A 19,346-nucleotide genomic window follows, 5' to 3' on the forward strand; every position below is an offset into this window, starting at 1 on the left:
CCTTGTCGACCTCACCTTAAAAGTGTCACTGTGATCTGTTAGTGATGCTCTGCTGCTCTTTCCTGTGCAAATGGTTCTAGCAGGTGAAACCTTTCAATGAACAAATGCCTCCCTCCCCTGAGTCCATTTTCACATGGGCCACAATGAAATCAATCGACAGTAGGCTAGTGATTTTCACAGCCCATGAGAGAAGCAAGAGTTGGGTAATTGCCATTATAAAATGAGTCTCATGACTTGTTATAGGATGTCACGGTCACAGTTGAAATCCGTTTTACAGAACTCTCTTATGGCGGCTCAGACGGATCATTTTACAAAGCTAGACACCAACCATGTGCAAGAATTGGAAAACACATTCAAAAGGGCAACTGGAGGACGAAGAGTAAGCTGCATCATGACTATAAAAAATAAGTTAAACTTCTAGAAGGTTATGGCCTACTTCTTCAGTACAGTTTATCCGGGGCTATAAACCATTCAGCTGAAAATATATTTAATTAAGTCCAACCCTGAAAACTGAGCAGCACAGTTCACATGATAGTTCAGTTTGATCGTTTTGCCATATGATGCCATCTTCGGCCAGTCTGGACTCTGGAGTCAGTTTTTGTTCCCACTGGCTCGGTTGTCTACGCCTGAACACACTGACCAAATCTCTAGAAATCGCTCTGGCTCTGCGAGAGAAGCAGTGAAAATGTCTCTTTATTTTGTCAGCTGGAGGAGCTAGCGTCTCGTAGCTCTCATCAACTCCTGATTGCCAGTACTGATACACAAAGGAGGCTGTGGGCAAGTGAGACAAGGGGAAGTTTCCAATTACGCACATCCTGCTGATAGATAGCTATAGCTATCTTGGGTCTTGGACTTCATATGATACTTTCTCCCAATTGAATTAGTGTAATCGACAGTTTGAATCAATGAAAACGTTTCTTGGTCCAATGCTAAAATGCTCTCTGGTTTCTATTTCAATTTTTTTTTATGTCAGTAATTTCTTTGGATTTGTGAAACATGGAACTGCATTTTTCAAGTTTTTCTCGTCTTTTCAATTTCTTTGTCAGTTGACTGCGAGGGAGATTTAGGATTATGAAGCACAAACCAGATTAGGTGCAGTGGCCTCAGTAGAGATGGTTTGCAGTTGCACTGTAGGAGAGGAGGCTCAGTTTCAAAAGGGGGCACTATTGTGCCATGGCAACAGTACATTTTCTGTCTTTGATATGCATACTGTGGTGTGTCGTTTTTAGTCTCTGTTCTTTTATCCTGGATGCAGTTGATGTCAAGAAGCTTCTATTATGACATCAGCATTTTAAGAATATACATTTTTAATGTCCTCAGAGGGACTTATCCAGCAGTTGTTGTTGGAGGTTCTTTAGTCTTTGATTTGAGAGAATATTCAGGATATATATATATATATTAATATAATATAAATAGTAATATGCCCGCTGCCAGTAAAACAGGCTATAATAGCAGAGGCATATGATATTATCAGAAACTACAAATTGGTAATTAATGTAATAAACAATGCAATTAATTGAAAAGTAATACAACATTGATTTAATTAACATCTGCCCAGAGCACTTAAATTAATAATATTTTCCATGATCATCCATCAACGCTCTTTAAAAAACAAAATCATGCCGATAAATCAATATTGGTCACGTGTTGTAGTTTAAGGATAAATACTACTTTCTTGGGATCCACCAATGTGATTCTTCTGAATGGACTAAAATCTGGTAGTTGTGTAAGTCAGAATGAGTCACTCGTAATGCATGCACAAGCTCTACATCACAGCTGATATCAAACATTCCAAACAGATTTGTGCTCCACCTCATTTAAAACAGCAGTCACACACAGCTCTAGAAATAACACGATGAACCACAGTCACATTGACAGTCTAGGTCAACCTCAAGGAAGTTTATTCACCTGAGACCCCATATTCCTTCACTTACAATTTGGATCCAACAGACTCTATAGTATGTCTACAGTGCATTCGGAAAGTATTCAAACTCCTAGACTTTTACACATTTTGTTACATTACAGCCTTTTTCTTAAATTGATTAAATTGTTTGTTTTCCTCATCAATCTACACACAATACCACCATAATGACAAAGCAAAAACAATACTTTGTTGAAGCACCTTTGGCAGTGATTACAGCCTCGAGTCTTCTTGGGTATGACGCTACAAGCTTGGCACACCTGTATTTGGGGAGTTTCTCCCATTCTTCTCTGCAGATCCTCTCAAGCTCTGTCAGGTTGGATGGAGAGCATTGCTGCACAGCTATTTTCAGGTCTCTCCAGAGATGTTCGATCGGGTTCAAGTCCAGGCTCTGGATGTGCCACGCAAGGACATTCAGAGACTTGTCCCGAAGCCATTCCTGCGTTGTCTTGGCTGTGTGCTTAGGATCTCTCTGTACTTTGCTCCATTCATCTTTCCCTCAATCCTAACTAGTCTCCCAGTTCCTGCCTTTGAAAAACATCCCAACAGCATGACGCTGCCACCACCATGCTTTACTGTAGGGACGGTGCCAGGTTTCCTCCAGACGTGACTCTTGGCATTCAGGCCAAAAAGTTCAATCTTACTTTCATCAGACCAGAGAATTTTGTTTCTCATGGCCTGAGAGTCCTTTAGGTGCCTTTTGGAAAACTCCAAGCGGGCTGTCATGTGGCTTTTACTGAGGAGTGGCTTCCGTCTGGCCACTCTACCATAAAGGCCTGATTGGTGGAGTGGAAGGGAACTGAGCGATCACCAATAGGACAAGGGGAAGGGAACTGAGCGATCACCTCTAGGAGAGGGAGAAGGGAACTGAGCGATCACCTCTAGGAGAGGGAGAAGGGAACTGAGCGATCACCTCTAGGAGAGGGAGAAGGGAACCGAGTGATCACCTCTAGGACAAGGGGGAGGGAACTGAGCGATCACCTCTAGGAGAGGGAGAAGGGAACTGAGCGATCACCTCTAGGAGAGGGAGAAGGGAACCGAGTGATCACCTCTAGGACAAGGGGAAGGGAACTGAGCGATCACCTCTAGGAGAGGGAGAAGGGAACTGAGCGATCGCTTCTAGGAAGGGATTCCGAAGTCAGAGGACAAGGTAGATGCAAGCCACCAGGGGTTGGAGAACATAATGAGCAGATCAAAGCATCTGACACAGCAGGGTAGCATGGTGTCAGAAGAACAGTGTAGCAGGGTGTCAGAAGAACAGTGTAGCAGGGTGTCAGAGGAACAGGGTAGAAGGGTATCAGAGTGTCAAAGGAACAGGGTAGCAGTGTAGTAGGGTGTCAGAGGAACAGGTCAGCAGGGTAGCAGGGTGTCAGAGGAACACTGTAGCAGGGTGTCAGAGGAACAGTGTAGCAGGATAGCATGGTAGAAGGGTGTCAGAGGAACAGTGTAGCAGGGTAGCAGGGTGTCCAATGAACAGTGTAGCATGGTAGCACGGTAGCAGGGTGTCAGAGGAACAGTGTAGCAGGATAGCACGGTAGCAGGGTATCAGAGGAACAGTGTAGCAGGGTGTCAGATAAACAGTGTAGCAGGGTAGCACGGTAGCAGGGTGTCAGATGGACAGCATATCATGGTAGCAAGGTAGCAGGGTGTCAGAGGAACAGTGTAGCAGGGTAGCATGGTAGCAGGGTGTCAGAGGAACAGTTTAGCAGGGTAGCACGATAGCAGAGTGTCAGGGGAACAGTGTAGCAGGGTAGCACGGTAGCAGGGTGTCAGAGGAACAGTGTATCATGGTAGCAAGGTTGCAGGGTGTCAGAGAACAGTGTAGCAGGGTAGCAGGGTGTCAGAGGAACAGTGTAGCAGGGTGTCAGAGAAACAGTGTATCATGGTAGCAAGGTTGCAGAGTGTCAGAGAACAGTGTAGCAGGGTAGCATGGTAGCAGGGTGTCAGAAGAACAGTGTAGCAGGGTAGCATGGTAGCATGGTAGCAGGGTGTCAGAGGAACAGTGTAGAAGGGTAGCAAGTTTGCAGGGTGTCAGAGGAACAGTGTAGCAGGGTAGCAAGTTTGCAGGGTGTCAGAGGAACAGTGCAGCAGGGTAGCAAGTTTGCAGGGTGTCAGAGGAACAGTGTAGCAGCCAAAGAACCCTTTATGAACCCTTTTTTCTAAGAGTGTAACAGCGGCAGGTAGCATACAGTCTCCACAGCTTCTATCCACTGAGCCTGGGGGATTTGCCTGGCTACCCAGTGTAGCAGGGTGTCAGAGGAGCACGGTAGCAGTGTAGCATGGTAGCAGTGTAGCAGGGTGTCAGAGGAACAGTGTGCAGGGTAGCAGTGTAGCAGGGTGCCAGAGGAAAGGGGTAGCAGTGTAGCAGGGTGTCAGAGAAGCAGTGTAACAGGGTAGCAGTGTAGCAGGGTGTCAGAGGAGCAGTGTAGCAGTGTAGCAGTGTGTCAGAGGAGCAGTGTAGCAGGGTAGGAGTGTAGCAGTGTAGCAGGGTGTCAGAGGAGCAGTGTAACAGGGTGTCAAAGGAGCAGTACCTCTTAAATGTGAATGAGGTGGACAGCTGCCACCGCGGGGGCGGGGGACATGGGAGGTCTTAATGACAAGTCAATCATGAAACCTACACATTTCAAATGACATGCTCCCTCCCCCTTTTACAGCCCCTCCTGCACTGATCGTTAGGGAAACTTCATCATTCAGGCTGGTTCTACTATATAAAGACTTGAAGAGAAGATTTACTCCACGCTTCTGGGTAGCACACATTGGCATGCATGCACAGATCATCTTCTGAGAAGACTTATTGTATATTCAGAGCCAGTTATTATTAGTAGCTATTTCTTTGAAATATGAGCAAAACATTTTTGCCCATGAAGCAAAACAGGCTTAGTTATTCAATATTATTTACAAATCTCACTGTAGAGACAGTTCTATTTTATTGTTCCCTGTGTTTCACTTGTTTCACACATAATTTCATCACATTGTATGCTTCCCCGGGGTATGGCAATGCTGACATATTTAATGTTTAATCGTGCTTGAAATGTTCACGTACTGTACCAAAGGCTTCTCTCAGTCATTCACTGAAATTTTTATTTTGTTTTGATTCGATTTTGATTTTAATTGCGTGGAATGGGATTGAAAGGTGGCCATTTTAACGCCTATCTGTTCAATGTAAAAGAACATCCAAACAACCTATTTGTCTCCAACCTGATTCTTTACTTGTTTCAGACCTACACTCGTAGGAAAACAAAGGTGCTATCTAGAACCTAAAAGGGTTATATGGCTGTCACAATAGTAGAACCATTTGAAGAACCCTTCTTGGTTCCAGGTAGAACCCTTTTGGTTCCAAGTAGAACACTTTCCACAGAGGGAAAGAAGAACCCTTCAGGAACCCTTTTTTCTAAGAGTGTTAACTTATTTTGTTTTCCTGTCCTTGTCACAGCAGCAGGTAGCGTACCGTCTCCACAACTTCTATCCACTGAGCCTGCGGGATTTGCCTGGCTACCCAGACTCCTTGCTCTGGCCAAATGCCATGCCACGCCCACGGACGTTAGTTTCTTCTCCACAAAGACTCTGGATCTGAGTACCTCCCTGACTTTTCAGTGAATGCGAACACATTCGGGGCGTCTGATTGCTCCAGAAACCGATGGGTTGCGCCACTGCCAGAACGCACGGATAAAGCGGCGGTTTGAAAACTCTGATTGGTTAGATACAATCCAATCGTTGATGACTTGTTTTGTACGACACCTCGTCACCACAAACGCCTTCAACGATGGAAGTCTCAGACTAAAGTATGTAGCGAAGACAGAGCATCGGAATCATTTAGTGTGAGTCCAGGCTACTGCGGGATAGGATTTTCCCAGACACTTGAAAAGTGCCTCTGTCCTTTTTCTCAACATCTCTTGTTTTTTTTCTTCATTTAATCTAATTCATGTTCAACGACTTTCTTGCTGTGGAAATGTGAATGACAAACACGTTAGCCTAAAGGCGATATGAGTACATGTTCTTCTCAATTCAATGTCAGACAACGACAGACAGTAAAGAAATGACAGGGTAGCTACATCTTAACACCAGTGTTGTACTGTGCCTATATCACAGTGTAGAGGGGTGCTGCAGGCCTCGCGATGCCTCTCGGTTTTTAACTCTGTTCATCTTCTAACTCTAACGCCCACTCTCTATGAGGAAGGAGTCTGATATGATTTAGCTTCATCACATTTACATTACATTACATTACATTTAAGTCATTTAGCAGACGCTCTTATCCAGAGCGACTTACAAATTGGTGCATTCACCTTATGATATCCAGTGGAACAACCACTTTACAATAGTGCATCTAACTCTTTTAAGGGGGGGGGGGGGCTAGAAGGATTACTTTATCCTATCCTAGGTATTCCTTAAAGAGGTGGGGTTTCAGGTGTCTCCGGAAGGTGGTGATTGACTCCGCTGACCTGGCGTCGTGAGGGAGTTTGTTCCACCATTGGGGTGCCAGAGCAGCGAACAGTTTTGACTGGGCTGAGCGGGAACTGTACTTCCTCAGAGGTAGGGAGGCGAGCAGGCCAGAGGTGGATGAACGCAGTGCCCTTGTTTGGGTGTAGGTATCACCCTGTGTATGTTTTACTGCCAACTTTAGCAGAAAAGCATATCAATCATTTAGGTTGCCAAATTGCACCCGGTAGAAATTTGTGCGGAAATGCATACACTATCTCAGTCAATGAAAGAGCAATTTCTTCAGTCTGTGAAAAATATTCAGTCCCATCCTCACCAGCTGCGCTGTAATCTCAGTTGAAAGCTACATTTAGAAAAGGGAGAGTGGCTTTCAAAAACTTATTTGACTTCACTAGATAAATAGAGTGTTTGCCCCTGAATGTTTTGACAAAGGAGTCGTCTTGACAGCCTGTGAGTGGTGAACTCTTTGAAGTATGGGTGACTCTTTGAGGCCATATTTTGAAATGCAATCATGTCCAACACCATGTCATTTTCCACTTGAGATCGCGTTTATTTACCCGTTTGTCTCTCATTTCCCCCCAATACTCTATTATTTGCAGTGTGAAAAGGATTTCATTGGTTAATGTTATTGGACTAGGAAAGTGAAGTGTGTAATGTACACTGTTGTCCCCAGTCATCTCTATGTTTGTTGTAAACATAGGCCTGCTTTGCATGGTGGAAACGGTGTTGAAAGACGATATTCAAAATGACTTTTCCCATTACACTACTAATGCGCAATCTCTTTTCCTAGAGAGACAATATCAGTTATCAGTCTCTTCCTAACAGTTGGGTTATTCCCCCAGGCCATGTAGCAATGGCTCAGGACGTTATCCACAATAACATGTTGCTGTGCCACTTGGCGGGAAATACATGCATGTGACTCAACAACTCATTGCCGTGGAAATGGAGAAAAGCTAAGCCAATGGCGATGAGACAGCGCAGGCTGCCAGTGTTCGCATCTGCCCAGTCCTCTGCCCTGGGATGCTTACATAACTTAACACTTTTAACTCCTCTGTTTATAGAGCTAGAGATACTCTGAGCCAATGCAGATTTTAAGGCGCTCGCTCAAGGGTGTAAAATCTGCATCGCCTCAAAACATGATTTGTAACTTCCTCCTGGCCATAACAATAACTCAAAGTTGCCACCCAAGAAAACATTATTTTCCAGAGAATATACACTGATATTTAGAACATTTGCAATAAAGGGACTGGATTTGTTGTATAAACTGATGGAACAAGCTTTAAATATAGTTTATTCAGAATTCCATATGTAACACACATTGAGGGGGAAACTGTGAGGTGAAAATAATTCACTTGAAATCCAGTTAATTTGCCAAAATTAAGCTGGCAGCTTTCATAAATTACCATTTTATTAAGATTCAGAAGCAAAACATTTAAATATTCACGTGTTGTCTGGCACTCTAGACTCATCTCTGATTAGATTTTAATTACATGACTTTGTCTTAAACAAACGAGGGGCGGCAGCATAAAGGCCTATTTGTCTTAGCTGGTAATGAGTGCACCTGAAAGGTAGCTCTGCTGAAAGGAGCGTATCCTTCATGAGCAGGAACAGAAAACCCCCTCTGGCTCCTCTCTGCTTCCTGTTGTTTACCTTCCACGGAATGTAATGAAACCCAGGCTCTCCAAAACCCAGACCCAGAGGACAACATTTCACACTTAGTCACCGAGTGTCAGAACCTATCCTCCCTCTCTCACCTCACCTCCTCTCTCCTCCCAGTTTTCTGTCCCTGTTTCACAGCTCTATTCAGCAGCACATATTCAACAGCTCATATTCAACAGCTCTATTCAACAGCTCTATTCAACAGCTCTATCAAACAGCTCATATTCAACACCTCGCTCAGATGGAGTGATCGAGGTCAATTGTTATTCTTTTGTTGTGAGTTCTTGGAGTGTTCGTTTTTGTAACTGTGTGCGTGTGTATTTCTAGAATTTTTTTAATTTAACATTTATTTATCCAGGTGAGTCAATTAAGAACAGAATCCGTATTTAAAATGGCGGCCTGGCTAACACGTGCACCTATGTGTGCACAGTGCACGTGTGCATGTCTGTAGATGTATGAGGGGCTACTCTATGCAATCTCATCATTATGCGATTGGATGCAGAACCTTTGCTTTCCCGCCTTGGCACGCTTGACACCAGCTTTAATGTGTAAATGGTTTTACAAGGCCGAAGAACACCTCCCCTGCTTTGATACATTTGCTCTCTTCCAGGGGAGAGACACCATGATAACAAGTACTAGGTGACTGAGGAATGATGATTTTCCCCCAGTCTATGTTGCTTCCATCTGCCATGTTCCGCTACTCCTGTAACATGCCCCATAATCCCATTCCAGAGGTGCTGTAGAGGAAAGCATGGTGTTTATAAATGGTAAAACATGCAAATTGAACCATGTCCTATGAGTGTAGGTTCTTCTGTCATCTCTTGAGTCGTGCGTTCGCATTGCGTTCAAACTGACTCCATAGCAACACATGCATATCAAATCCATTTTTTTGTCACATTTGCCAAATACAACAGACCTTACAGTGAAATGCTTACTTACAAGCCCTTAATCAACAATGATTTAAGAAGTTTTAAGAAAAAAAAGTGTTAAGTAAAAAATAGATAAGTAATAAAAAAAAAAAAGAAGTAACAAATAATTAAACAGCAGCAGTAAAATAACAGTAGTGCGGCTATATACAGGGGGTACCAGTACAGAATCAATGTGCGGGGGCACCGATTAGTCGAGGTAATATGTACATGGTACTTCCTTATATTAACATATTGTGGTAAACCTTGGGGTGTTGGGTTGAGCGTGCAGAGATTGACACAGAGACAGGGAGGCTTTAGTCTGCAAAAACAACTTTACTAAGACAGAAAATAAACATAACAAAGAAAATCACTTAGGTTTGGCTCGGTCCTTCTTCTCTACTGTCGCTTGGTGTCGGTCTCTCCTCGTTCTCTCCCGCGGTGCTCATTTTATTTGGCCTCCACGGCTGGTTGGCACTTTCCTCTAATTACCTCCACTTAGAGCTGTCCGTGTCGGGGTGCCCAGCTCCCGTATTCCCAGCAGAGGGAGCCAATGTCGCCTCACGTACCTTCCCTCTATTACCATCCCCCGGGGTAGACCGCCTGGGATACCCCCCCCCCCCCCCCTTAGCCCTGACTGGGAGGGAGGCATGCTCAGGGCTAGGTTTGCATCCCTCCTGGAGAGGGCGTCCGCATTGCCGTGCTGGGCCCCCGACCTGTGGATGACAGAGAAAGCGAATCGCTGTAAGGACAGGAACCAGCGGGTGACACGGTCATTCGTGTCCTTACCTCTTGTCATCCAAACAAGGGGGGCATGGTCAGTGATCAGGGTGAACTTCCTCCCGATGAGGTAATACTTGAGGGTGTCCAGTGCCCACTTCACGGCGAGGCACACCTTCTCGACAATCGAGTATTTTTTCTCCCTCGGGAGGAGTTTCCTGCTGACATACATGATGGGGTGCTCCTCGCCATCCTGCTCTTGGGACAAAACAGCCCCTACCCCTGTGTCAGACGCGTCTGTCTGGACCAGGAGGTTTTTTGAGAAGTCCGGGGTGACGAGTACCGAACATAGCGCATCCTTCAGGGTCTGGAATGCCGCCTCTGTGTCCTCCGTCCATCGCACCGTCTGGGGTAGTCGTGCCTTTGTTAAGTCTGTGAGGGGAGAAGCTATTGCGGCAAAGTTAGGTACAAATCTACTGTAGTAGCCTGCTAACCCCAGGAATGACTTCACCTGCCTCTTGGTTCGGGGGACCGGCCATCCCCTAATGGCAGCGGTTTTTTTTTTCTTTTTCTTGGGGTTTGACATTTCCCCTCCCGATCTGATAGCCCAGGTACTCCACCTCGGCGTAGCCCAGCTGTCACTCGCGGTCAGACCTACATCCCTTAGCGCATCCACCACTGCCTGTAACCTACAAAGATGTGACTCCCAACTGTCACTGTGCACAATTATGTCATCCAGATAAGCAGCGGCGTACTCACTGTGCGGCCGCAGGACGCGGTCCACTTTCCTCTAATTACCTCCATTTAGAGCTGTCCTTGTCGGGGTGCCCAGCTCCCGTATTCCCAGCAGAAGGAGCCAACGTCGCCTCACGTACCTCCCCTCTATTACCATCCCCCGGGGTATACCTCCTGGGATACCACAATATGTATACTGTACATGCAATATAAACTCAGCCAAAAAAAGAAACTTCCCTTTTTCAGTACCCTGTCTTTCAAAGATAATTCATAAAAATCCAAATAACTTCACAGATCTTCATTGTAAAGGGTTTAAACACGGTTCCCCATGCTTGTTCAATGAACCATAAACAATTAATGAACATGCACCTGTGGAACGGTCGTTAAGACACTAACAGCTTACAGATGGTGGGCAATTAAGGTCACAATTATGAAAACTTAGGACACTAAAGAGGCCTTTCTACTGACTCTGAAAAACACCAAAAGAAAGATGCCCAGGGTCCCTGCTCATCTGTGTGAACGTGCCTTAGGCATGCTGCAAGGAGGCATGAGGACTGCAGATGTGGCCAGGGCAATAAATTGCAATGTCCGTACTGTGAGACGGCTAAGACAGCGCTACAGGGAGACAGGACAGACAACTGATCGTCCTCGCAGTGGCAAGCCACGTGTAACAACACCTGCACAGGATCGGTACATCCGAACATCACACCTGCGGGACAGGTACAGGATGGCAACAACAACTGCCTGAGTTACACCAGGAATGCACAATCTCTCTATCAGTGCTCAGACTGTCCGCAATAGGCTGAGAGAGGCTGGACTGAGGGCTTGTAGGCCTGTTGTAAGGCAGGTCCTCAAAAGACATCACCGGCAACAACGTCGCCTATGGGCACAAACCCACCGTCGCTGGACTAGACAGGGCTGGCAAAAAGTGCTCTTCACTGACGAGTCGCGGATTTGTCTCACCAGGGGTGATTGTCGGATTTGTGTTTATCGTCGAAGGAATGAGCGTTATACCGAGGCCTGTACTCTGGAGCGGGATCGATTTGGAGGTGGAGGGTCCGTCATGGTCTGGGGCAGTGTGTCACAGCATAATCGAACTGAGCTTGTTGTCATTGCAGGCAATCTCAGCGTTGTGCGTTACAGGGAAGACATCCTCCTCCCTCATGTGGTACCCTTCCTGCAGGATCATCCTGACATGACCCTCCAGCATGACAATGCCACCAGCCATACTGCTCGTTCTGGGTGTGATTTCCTGCCATACAGGAATGTCAGTGTTCTGCCATGGCCAGCGAAGAGCCCGGATCTCAATCCCATTAAGCACATCTGGGACCTGTTGGATCGGAGGGTGAGGGCTAGGGCCATTCCCCCCAGAAATGTCCGGGAACTTGCAGGTGCCTTGGTGGAAGAGTGGGGTAACATCTCACAGCAAGAACTGGCAAATCTGGTGCAGTCCACGAGGAGGAGATGCACTGCAGTACTTAATGCAGCTGGTGGCCAAACCAGATACTGACTGTTACTTTTGATTTTGACCCCCCTTTGTTCAGGGACACATTATTCCATTTCTGTTAGTCACATGTCTGTGGAACTTGTTCAGTTTATGTCTCAGTTGTTGAATCTTGTTATGTTCATACAAATATTTACACATGTTAAGTTTGCTGAAAAGAAACTCAGTTGACAGAGAGAGGACGTTTCTGTTTTTGCTGAGTTTATATGAAATGGCAAACATCCGATGCAGTGATATTATTCCACATGCAGGTGTCCCAAATGGGCACAGACGTCAGTTCAAAGTCTAGTTTGGATTTACATTTTTGTTGAGTTGTCAACTAATGTGAATTCATCGTGAAATCAACAAAAAATGTCACCATGTCAATGGATTTAGGTTAAAAGGGGGGTGAAAAAAAGACGAAATTCCATTACGTTGATGATCTTTTTCAAATCCAATCGTTGATTAAACATCATCGCATTGACATTTTTGGTTGAAATGATGTGGAAACAACGTTGATTCAAGTAGTTTTTGCCCAGTGGGTAGCTAGGTTATGCTAAAAATGTAGAATATCTCATGTTTTTCTCCAGCATCAGATGTGTTGAGTTATTATTCTTCTTATGAGGGAGCATCTCACACACCATCTCCCTATATGCCTGTGGGAAGGACAGTGTAATGATCCCCGATAATGATCTCTGTAAAATCAGGAAGCTGGGTTTTGCCCATGTAAGCAGCATGTGGTCCCTTATTGACCTGTCTAAGCTGGAGGACCGGCCTTACTAATTAATTTTGGCTAATAGCTCCAGAGTTGGGCTCCTACCTCCCTCCCTCCCTCCATCCTCCCCTCCTCTTTCCTTTACCACTGTTCCATCCGCCAATTAGAGCCCAGTGATGAATGTTAATGAGGCGAGGTGTTTGAAAAGGGACTCTCAGACATGGCCAATTGGCCGTGGGCCCTGAGGTCTGACATTACAGGACTCATAAGGTCTGCAGGCTTTATCCTATCCGCTTTCTGAGAGTCCTATGGTTCTGTCCTCTTTATTACCCGGTTTTCATTTTTATAGATAACTATTAGATTCACTGAGGGTGATTCAAATGATTCTCAAAGGATTTTGAAAAGCTATGTAGGTGACCTTGTGTTGATGTTGATTGTGAGACCTCGATTGTCTATTTAATCAATAAGGCCCGGGGTGTGTGGTATATGGCCAATATACCACGGCTAAGGGCTGTTCTTAAGCACGACGCAAAGCGAAGTGTCTATTGGCAATATACCACAAACACCGGAGGTGCCTTATTGCTATTATAAACTGGTTACCAACATAAGTAGAGCATAAAAAATACATGTTTTGTCATACCCGTGGTATATGGTCTGATATTCCACAGCTGTCAGCCAATCAGCATTCAGGGCTCGGACCATCCAGTTTACAATCTACTGTAAATGACGGTTACTTCTGGTTCATGTGTATATTATGACTCTCAACCTCTAGTGGTGAGGGGTGGAAACTGCAGTGCTATATTACCCCAAGGCAGAAAAGTTGATTTTGACCCACTCAGCATGGTAGCTAGCTGTCCATTCCCACCTCAAGGCTAACAACTTAATGGTACTCAGCAGGGACAACACCTGGAGCGAAACCCACTGTTGTTGTTGCTGTGAACATACCAATGTTTTCACATTGTGACTAATAAATGTGACTAATAAATTTGATTTGATTTGATTTGATTTGACTTCCAAAGCAATTAACCTTGTGAAGAATATATGCTACCTGCTGAGCTTTTCATTCTGAGGTCAGTTGCTTAACGATGTTTTTCAGTGAGTTCTTCATTGGTATCCGACTGTATTTGAGCACCATCTCCTCTATGAAAGAATGTACAGAAAATGAGTTCAGTATGAGCACAATAAATGTCAATGACCCACTGTAATATATTAATGAACCATATTCAGATGTATTAATAATATTCCACTCGTATTAACATCGTAATCATGTCAATTAGTCACCAGGTACCAACCTTCAAACACTCTCGGTGCACTGTAACGTCAACAGACAACGGTACCGTTCTTTTGTCAGTAGCCTGTTTGCTGTGTAACATGATCCATTGGGAGAGAGAAGACAGAAATAGCTGCTATACAGGATTATCTCATTAACAAGGACAATATTGTGCCATTAATATAATTTCAAGTCCTCACAGCTCCCTATTCCCCAACTGAAAGCTGTTGCTGAAATGGGCCCTGGTTGTGAAATAACCGTACCAGACAAATTAGGATAAATAAGCGCTTTCTTCTGATAATTGTGCCTTCAGGGGATTGATGGTTTGTGGATAATTGCCCCTCTGAAACACCCTGAGTCTGTGTGGGGCTGAATCAGGGCCTGAGTCAGCACTCAGACACTCAAGGCTGTGGGAGTCACTTCTACTGTTCTGGTTCCAGAAGTACAGTACATCTTAATTCCTTTTACTAAAGTTCTATACATTATGCAGTTATTGTTTGACTGGCTCTTTATACATCCAATTACATATTACCCCAATTCTGTGAACCGTCTTACCATACAGCCTACTTGGAAATGCCATCAAACTGTGCAGGTCCAGTCGTCAATTAAATATATCTGACTTTGACACTATGAAAAACTTTAGTTGTCTAGGCCTAAAGAGGCTTAAAGAGAATCACCTTTGTGTCATGTTTACTCATGAAAAATGTATATTTTGAATGGGCTTGAGATCTGAAGCCCCTCCCAAAAAATATGCAAACGTAGAAGTTTTTACATTGCCTACACACCTCACATGGCAAGGTAATATTTCATTCAGCATGCAGAGTAAATCATGTACAAGAAAGGACTCCCCATCCTGCATAATTCTTACATGTAGTACATCATTTACATCCTATGGTTTTGAATGAAAATAATGATTTCACATGCCTTTGAACTTCTTATGATAACTCCTCATGCTTTGACTCCTTTACCTTTAATGCCGGGGAACAAGGTACGGCTACACAAAAGGCTTGAGTAATAAGGCCATTGCCTCTAAGAGGACAAATTGTAGTCCTTTGTAGCGAATGTGATCCATTGTAATGAAATGAAGGCGAGTGAAACCGACACTGGTCACAGAGCCTTGAATCCAGAGCAGTAATGAAGACATCCTTTCACATACAACAATGTGGCATCTCATTGCCTTTGAAGGTGGCCTGGGGAAGTAGATGTCATTTCAGAATAATTTCCTATCCAATATGTCCCTGGTATAGATAGAAAAAAAGCCATGTAAGCAGTTTACAAAATGTTCTCTCTCTACCTCCCCCTCTTAATGAGTGAACACTGGGTTCAATGGTGCGTCGCCAGACTGCAGAATGCTTTATTATTTTGGCTGAGGCTCAAAAGACTATGACAATGGATACAGGGTGGTGAGAGGGTTAGGGTTAGACTATGAAGATGGATACATGGTGGTGAGAGGGTTAGGGTTAGACTATGAAGATGGATACAGGGTGGTGAGAGGGTTAGGGTTAGACTATGAAGATGGATACAGGGTGGTGAGAGGGTTAGGGTTGGACTATGAAGATGGATACAGGGTGGTGAGAGGGTTAGGGTTGGACTATGAAGATGGATACAGGGTGGTGAGAGGGTTAGGGTTAGACTATGAAGATGGATACATGGTGGTGAGAGGGTTAGGGTTAGACTATGAAGATGGATACAGGGTGGTGAGAGGGTTAGGGTTAGACTATGAAGATGGATACAGGGTGGTGAGAGGGTTAGGGTTGGACTATGAAGATGGATACAGGGTGGTGAGAGGGTTAGGGTTGGACTATGAAGATGGATACAGGGTGGTGAGAGGGTTAGGGTTAGACTATGAAGATGGATACAGGGGGGTGAGAGGGTTAGGGTTAGACTATGAAGATGGATACAGGGTGGTGAGAGGGTTAGGGTTGGACTATGAAGATGGATACAGGGTGGTGAGAGGGTTAGGGTTAGACTATGAAGATGGATACAGGGTGGTGAGAGGGTTAGGGTTAGACTATGAAGATGGATACAGGGTGGTGAGAGGGTTAGGGTTAGACTATGAAGATGGATACAGGGGGGTGAGAGGGTTAGGGTTAGACTATGAAGATGGATACAGGGTGGTGAGAGGGTTAGGGTTAGACTATGAAGATGGATACAGGGTGGTGAGAGGGTTAGGGTTAGACTATGAAGATGGATACAGGGTGGTGAGAGGGTTAGGGTTGGACTATGAAGATGGATACAGGGTGGTGAGAGGGTTAGGGTTGGACTATGAAGATGGATACAGGGTGGTGAGAGGGTTAGGGTTAGACTATGAAGATGGATACAGGGGGGTGAGAGGGTTAGGGTTAGACTATGAAGATGGATACAGGGTGTTGAGAGGGTTAGGGTTAGACTATGAAGATGGATACAGGGGGGGGTGAGAGGGTTAGGGTTAGACTATGAAGATGGATACAGGGTGGTGAGAGGGTTAGGGTTAGACTATGAAGATGGATACAGGGGGGGTGAGAGGGTTAGGGTTAGACTATGAAGATGGATACAGGGTGGTGAGAGGGTTAGGGTTGGACTATGAAGATGGATACCGGGGGGGGGGGGGGGGGGGTTAGACTATGAAGATGGATACAGGGTGGTGAGAGGGTTAGGGTTAGACTATAAAGATGGATACAGGGTGGTGAGAGGGTTAGGGTTAGACTATGAAGATGGATACAGGGTGGTGAGAGGGTTAGGGTTGGACTATGAAGATGGATACAGGGGGGTGAGAGGGTTAGGGTTGGACTATGAAGATGGATACAGGGGGGGTGAGAGGGTTAGGGTTAGACTATGAAGATGGAAACAGAGGGCATCCTCTTCACATTGAAATAACTAACAGTGGCTGTTTATCAATGAAGGTTGATAACTTCCAGTTAAGAGGATATTTATTTATGTGACTAGGCTTTACATAGTTTGATTCACGGACCGTAAGAGCACTTTGCAAGATGAAGTACAGTAATAACGACGCACAGCACTGTAGGTTTCAAAGCACATTTTGGATGGGAACTTTGATTGATTTACAGGTAGTGAGAGACAATACTTAATACCAATGACTAGATCAGACCTTTGTCATATATTTCTAAATACTTGAGCTTTACTTGATTTAGTTTGCCTAATACAAAAGACTAGTCTCAAAGATGCAATTGTGATAGAATTAAAATTGCCTTAATAACAACGAAATAATAATACAGAATCACAATGTGTACCAGTAAGTAATATGATGTTCATTAATCTAAGCGTTGATTATACACTCTCTGTATGCTCTATTGAAGCCTGATCTGAGTTTGATTGGTTATACCTAGGAATTGCTATAGGTGCGTATGGGGCTTCAAAGCTCACTCATTACAAGTGATTTCTCCTGTGTGATTTCTTTATATATTTCCCCCTTTCAGGTATGAATGCGATTTCAAAGGTTTTTGTTAATGTCAAATTGTTACAGATGTTACTGTGTGTTATTTAGTCAGCAGCAGTCGAAACAGTATATGTGTTATTGTATGGTTAGTCCACTTCGAAATTAGCCGTTTCGCTAGCTAGATTGCTAGAAGGCGGCTCACTTGCACGAGGTGACTTGGTGATCAGAGCGTGCCCGAGAGAGACCTCGCGCACAGCTCCTGTTATGTGTGGGTGAATGGGCACGATGGCAACCTTTCGGGAAATATGAATGTTGTTCTAATCTAAAGCACTAAATACCAATTAATACAAGGTTATACATCTTTTTTGTTAGGATGAGTTTACATACAGATAGGAATGAATACATACAGTAGGTAATACATATAGGAACAGTATATACAAAGATAATTAATGGTGATAATAAATAGTGGGAAACGTGATGCCTTTAAAAAGGTTAGAAGGTTTGTCATTGCATTTCATAGTGTTAATTCAAAGAGGGATAATAAAGGATTCTTTGAGCCATTGTAATGTATTGTAGTGACCTGGCTAAATGAACACATTTCCAGACAGAGGATTGCTTTTACGAATTCCTGGTTTATTAACCAAACTCAACACAGGCTACTGTTTGGCCGTAGCCCACACCAAATAAACCAAGGAAAACAGTATCAAACAACGGTGACCCATCTCTTGTTAAAACTTCTTTGGGGTAGGGGGCAGTATTTTCACGTCCGGATGAAAAGCGTGCCCAGAGTAAACTGCCTCTACTGTGAGGTGGGGGCGAATGAGAGGGGATTGAGTAAGGTCTGCCATGAGCTGACCTTACTGACCATGCGCGTTCATGTGAGAGTTAGCTTGAGTTCCATCGCATTTCTGAAGACAAAGGAATTCTCTGGTTGGAACATTATTGAAGATTTATGTTAAAAACACCCTAAAGATTGATTCTATACTTCGTTTGACATGTTTCTACGGACTGTAATATGACTTTTCGTCTGAACTTTTGCCTGTACCTTCCCGCGCATCGTGAGTTTAGATTGTGTACTGAAAGCGCGAACAACAAGGAGGAATTTTGACATAAATGATGGACATTATCGAACAAAACAAACATTTATTGTGGAACTGGGATTCCTGGGAGTGCATTCTGATGAAGATCATCAAAGGTAAGTGAATATTTATAATGCTATTTCTGACTTCTGTTGACTCCAACATGGCGGATATCTCTTTGGGTTGATTTGTCGTCTGAGCGCCGTACTCAGATTATTGCATGGTTTGCTTTTTCCGTAAAGTTTTTTTGAAATCTGACACAGTGGTTGCATTAAGGAGAAGTGGATCTAAAATTCCACGTATAACACTTGTATTTTCATCAACATTTATGATGACTGTTTCTGTAAATTGATGTGGCTCTCTGCAAAATCACCGGATGTTTTGGAACTACTGAACATAACGCGCCAATGTAAACTCAGATCTTTGGATATAAATATGAACTTTACCGAACAAAACATACATGTATTGTGTAACATGAAGTCCTATGAGTGTCATCTGATGAAGATCATCAAAGGTTAATGATTCATTTCATCTATATTTCTGCTTTTTGTGACTCCTCTCTTTGGCTGGAAAAATGGCTGTGTTTTTCTGTGACTTGGCTCTGACCTAACATAATCGTTTGGTTTGCTTTCGTCGTAAAGCCTTTTTGAAATCGGACACTGTGGCTGGATTTACAACAAGTGTATCTTTAAAATGGTGTAAAATACATGTATGTTTGAGGAATTTTAATTATGGGATTTCTGCTGATTTGAATTTGGGGCCCTGCAGTTTCACTGTCTGTTGACGAGGTGAGACGCTACCGTCCCACATACCCTAGAGCAGTGGTTCTTAACCTGGGTTCGATCGAACCCCAGGGGTTCGGTGAGTCAGTCTCAGGGGTTCGGCGGAGGTCAAGACACACATCCGACTCATATGATTCGTGATGACACGCCCCGCTTGGCCATCATTGGCTGCAGGTGATCACGCTACATCGCTTGGCCTATCTGTGCTGCAGGGAATTTGGTGCGCTCAGTAGTCGACTGTCGTGATGGTACGTCTTGTGATTT

Source organism: Salvelinus alpinus, chromosome 14 (assembly GCF_045679555.1).
Source record: "Salvelinus alpinus chromosome 14, SLU_Salpinus.1, whole genome shotgun sequence".
Classification (NCBI taxonomy): Eukaryota; Metazoa; Chordata; class Actinopteri; order Salmoniformes; family Salmonidae; genus Salvelinus; species Salvelinus alpinus.